The sequence below is a fragment of the Elephantulus edwardii genome, unplaced genomic scaffold, assembly GCF_000299155.1.
Source record: "Elephantulus edwardii isolate Elephantulus edwardi_28Jun2011 unplaced genomic scaffold, EleEdw1.0 scaffold00135, whole genome shotgun sequence".
In the NCBI taxonomy this organism is placed as follows: Eukaryota; Metazoa; Chordata; class Mammalia; order Macroscelidea; family Macroscelididae; genus Elephantulus; species Elephantulus edwardii.
In genome coordinates this window covers 8,371,146-8,376,491 of record NW_006399885.1, presented here as the reverse complement: position 1 = coordinate 8,376,491, position 5,346 = coordinate 8,371,146, and the positions used below count along the sequence as shown (strand labels likewise).

The window sequence follows — 5,346 nt, the reverse complement described above, 5'->3', positions numbered from 1 at the left end:
AATAAAATTTAATAATAACTAAAAAAAAAAAAAGATACTCTATGGGACAGATCAAACCCCATGAGGTTTCCAAGGCTGTAAATCCTTGTGGATGCAGGCTACCACATCTTTCTCCCAAAGAGCAGGCCAAAAGTGAGAGTGATTTTCTGGCCTTTTGATTAACAGTTCAATATTTAACACAATATACCACCTGGGCTCTTCACCTGGGAGATCTTTAAATCTTTCCTATCCCAAGGGGAGCTCTGGTGGCCTAGTGGTAAGGAGCTGCAACTACAATCCCAGAGGTGCACGGTTCAAAGCCACCAGATGCTCTGCCGGGGAAGGAGGAACAATCTCCTCCTGTACCAGTCAGATCTTATTTGACGGTACACTCACACACACAAAAATAATAAAATAAATTTAAAAAATTTAAAAAAACCCTTTCATATCCCAGTATGACTGCCTTTCCTGAGTTTGTGTCACATACAAGTACACAAACAAACACACACACTCTTTCATATAGGTATATATAGATAACAAGTTGTTTTCTATTCAACTCCAATGCAGAGCAACCCCACATGAATCAAAACAGAACTATGCTCCATAAATTTTAATGGCTAATTTTGGGGAACTTTGTTGTTGTTAGGTGCCACTGAGTCAAGATCACTTATAACAACCCTATGAATAAAAGAACTGAACCCTGTTTTATCCTGCGCCATCCTCACACTTCGGGACACAAAAGAACCCAGTGCGGTAGTCACCATGTCAATCCATCTTGTCAAAGGTCTACCTCTCTTTCACTGACCTTCCCACCTTTCCAAGGATGATGTCTTCTCAAAGGACTGGCTCATCCTAAAAACATGCACAAAGTATGTGAGATGAAATTTCAATATCCTTGCTTCCAAAATATACCCTGCAGTGGGTTTTCAGAGACAGTTAATTACCCAGAAAGAAACTACCACAGTGTGCCTTCAGAACTGCAGCACAGCTTCTTACCACTAAGCCACCAGAGCATTAATATTTTTAAGCCTTGAAAGAATAGGGCAATTCAGAAATGCACTCCAAAAAAGTATATTAAAACAATTACCCAGTTAGCTACTACAAATTAAATCCATGCCCATATTTCTTTTAATACAGTCATTTTATAAAGTATAACATTAATAAGCATGGGCTCTTGAATAAGAAACCAGCACCAATCCCCTAACATCAGTTTCAACATTTAATTGGCCACATAACCCTTAAAAATTTGCTTGATCATTCTATGTCTGTTTCTTCACTTGTAAAACTGAAATAGAACTGGTGTCATAGAGTTCTGGTAAGGATTAAACAGATGATGTATATAAAATGCTTTGCCCAGGCCTTAGCAGTTGAAAATGCAAAAATGAAGCTTTTATTCACACTGCCTTCTAATCTCTGAACTTTCTACGTAAAAGTGCCCCAATAAAGTGTACTATACAATTACACACAAAATCATGTAACTTTTTTTTTTAATTATGTTTTGTGTGTGCACTGTCAAATCTGATCCAACTGGTACAGGAGATTGCCCCTCCCCTTCTCCAGCAGAGCATCTGGTCAATTCCAACCGCATGCCTCTGGGACTGCAGTGCAGCTTTTTGCCACAAGGCCATCAGAGCTTCCTAAAATCATGTATTCTTTTAAATACAGTCAGTTGTTGTTATGTACCATCAAGTCAAAACCAATCCATAAGTGACCCTCCAGTGAGTTTTCAGAGTCAGTAAATCCCATGGGCTGAGACTGTTCACCTTTCTTCCACAGAGCAACTAACTGGTTGAGCACCTTACCATTGGACCACCAGAGCTCCCTTCTGAATACAACGTTCATCAAGTAAGGAATTCTACAGAAGAAAATTAGGAAGCTCTGGTGGTCTAGTAGTAAGAAGCTGTGCTGCAATCCCAAAAGCATGTGATTTGACTCCACCAGCTGCTCCGTGGGAGAAGAGTAGACAACCTCCTCCCATGAGATTTTACTGCCTCTGAAAACCCACTGAAGGAGTCAGCTGTTGGTCTGTTCCAACTTGACGGCACACAACAACTTAAGAAAATTACTTTTGCTTCATTTTTTTAATATGAAATCTTTTACTCCAAACTGATTTTTAAATCTACAAATGTCCAGTACCTATGTTGAAAGTTTTGAATTTTAAAAGGCAAATTGTTTTCTGTCTTCCCACACGTTTCCATTCTTTCAAGTAAAATGAGCTTGGTTGCCTACATTTTGCAAAGAGGAAATGCAATTGACTCAAGAAAGAAAATTAATCCTTCTGCTTCCCACCGAGTAGTACCCTTTTGGTGTGCTGACATAAAGGACACACTCCATCTCACTCATAGTGACAGGGAGAACAAATTAATGCCAAGATTTAGCGTGCATATATGTTTTCCCTCTATTAGAATCTGAAATGAACACAACTTTAAAAGCCCATTCAATGTATAAAAGCATGCTTAAAATAAAGTTTTTCTCCTTTTCCTATACCCTTTACAACACTGAGTAGATGACAACTGTGGTATTTATAACGGGACAGGGTTACTAGTTCATTAAGGCAAAAAAATGTTATTTTGACCTGTTTAATTTCTTTGACAATAGTTTATGAAATGAAGTCCTCTGGTTTAACTTCTTTTATCAATTATTCATATTTTATTACATTTACTGGACAAAAGAATGGATGCCGTATTCACATTCATTTAAATCAACAAATATATCTAAATAAAACTAGATCATCTCAATTTTATTGTAAAACTCAGGATTCTCTTTGAAAGTGTTGCTATCTGAGTTCCTACAGTAATCTGAAATTTCAGCTGCAGGATAAACAATTCTATTTGAAAATATATCAACAATGAAAAATTATTTGGTCATTGTTTTTTAGAAGAGATTAACCAGCCACAAATTTTGTTTCACTGGGAAACAAGTATGTAAATGATATTTGACTGACATAAGATCAAATCTGTAGCTCTGGTGACCTAGGGGTAAGAAGCTGCATTGTAATTCCAAAGGCACATAGTTCAAATCCACCATGTGCTCTATGGAGAAGGGTGGGCAATGTTCTTCCCTGCAATATACTTCCTTTGAAAACCCCACTGGAGAGTCAGCTATCAGAGGGTTCCAACTTTACAGCAAGATCAATACAAAATTTCAAACCTGTCACCAATTTGATTCTTCCTCAAAGTGATCCTATAGTACTAAGTAGAACTTCCCACAGGGTTTCCAATACTGTGATCATTAAAGGAGCAGACTGTCTCTTTCATAGTGGGTTTGAACAGCTGACATTATGGTTAGAGTTTTAGCCACTGCATCCCATAGTTCTTATAAGATATACAGAATCTCACGAATACAGCATTGAATTATACCAGGGTAAGGTTTACATAAAAAGCCAAGCTGAAAAAATTCCTTCTTGAAAACAAAAACTGTTTCAAATTATTTTAAAGCTCTCTTGACATTGACCAACTTTTTTTGAAAACAGCACATCATATAAACAAAATCATTAAAGGTTGCTGGAAAACATGCCTGAAAGACTGTAATTAAAAAATCTTTTCCCAAACAGAATGTTACTGTTTGGCAGCCATCAATGACTAAGAAATGTGATATACTATATTCAGCTAAATTTAAATCGCATAATTCTTTTCAAATTATTAGCAGCCTAAATTATAAACTCAACATGATATAAAATATTCTTAAAAGCAACCTCCTGCCAATATACAGTATTATAGCTTTTTAAAAGAAATAAAAAGTTAAAACAAGTATACATATTTATCATTATAAATTAGTAGTACAGAACTGGCACTGTTTAGAGAGATTTAAAATAGCTCACGCCACCTGAATTTTATCAGTTGACAGATTGGTCTAATGTACTATAATGTCTAATCTCATGAAATCGGGAATTTTATGAATATGCCTAAAATTACATAATTGGGGGCTGTGCAGGGGAGATGGTTTCTAGCTTTTGAAAAATAATGTACGGAAAGTTAGCTGGGCATAACTTTAAAGATATGTCTTTGCAGAATAGCATTTTAATGAGAAATTTAATTAGACAACAAACGTCAGCCCAATCTCCACACTCTGATTTCTCAAACGTCACCAGACTATCCATTCCACTATAAAGCACTTTTAAATACATGTGACCTCCACAGTATCAAGTTTTCAAATTCCTACCTTCTGCAGAGACAGCCCTATTGCTTCACCAATGCAGAAAACACTGAAATACACCTCCAAATTTATGACATTTAGCAGTTTATTCCTAGGATCCATTTAAAATTATGGCAAATGGTTAATAAGTAAATCTTTTCTAAAAAATGCTGAATAAAGATATACTTCCGATCCAAAACTCAGAATACCAAATAAAATACATTTGGGTTTTCCCCCATCCAGGGTAATTTATTTCAGCTTTATGAATGGTTTCCTACTTTTTTTTTTAAGTGCTAAATAGGTCTGAACACACCTTTTTAAAAAAAGTAATTCTTGTAACTGGTAAATGGCAACTAATCAAACAGGAAATAGCTTTAATAGTAAAGCTCCTTTATTACAAAAGCCAAAGATTATTTGGCCATTTTCTCATATCATTTTCTACAATGTCAAATTAGCAAACATAGTACCTGTTTTCGCCAGAGAAAGGAGTTAAACCAGTCCGTCTGTTTTCGCCCCTAAGACTAGCCTTCCCTTTTGTCAATATTACCAGACATTCATCAACCGACAAAGGGGAAAAAAATGAACACTTCACTTGCCTGTGTCAAAACTGAATCGGGAACATGATCAGCTATGGACTGAATTCTTTCTAGGAAAGGATATTTAAAGCAAAGGGGGCTATTTAAAGTTTAGTGCCAGCTGCTAAATTTAGGGACCTCAACCACAGATATCGCCCCCAATTTATCACCTGGCTTTCTCCAAAACCCACCCTGCAAAACCCCCATTGTTCTAGGTAAAAAATTCACAGCTGTCGCTCGCGAAGGGGCAATTCCTACATTTGCTCTGCACAGGATCCCTAGGAGGAACTCTCAGTCATCACATTTACTTGCTGCCTTTTTGGTGTGTGTGGCCCCAATAAAAGCTCAACTGGCTAAGGAATCGATTGCAAACCGGTGGGGGGCGAGGACCACAGCGTCCCTTCCGGAGTGATGGATGTCACTCGGGAGACAGGTGAGGAAATCCCCACGTTTGCATAATAAAACGACCCTTGGGGGGGGTGGGGGGTAGAAGACACTGAAGCTGACGTTTCATAACGAATTAGAAAAAGCCAGGGTTGAAACCCTTGGAAAGAGTGCAGCCCGCGTGGGCCGGCAGCCCGGGAGCAGGTCCCCGCGTCGCCGGCTCCAGCCCCACTTCCTCCCGACCCGGCCGGCGGCGGCGACGCGGGGCCGCGGA

The 5,346-nt window shown here is 38.2% G+C and overlaps 1 protein-coding gene across 2 annotated transcripts in view; it reads right to left on the bottom strand.

Moving 5' to 3' along the window:
• Window positions 1–5,346, bottom strand: part of CDK8 (cyclin-dependent kinase 8) — a 174,300-nt gene that overhangs the window by 168,701 nt on the left and 253 nt on the right. The window lies entirely within an intron of this gene.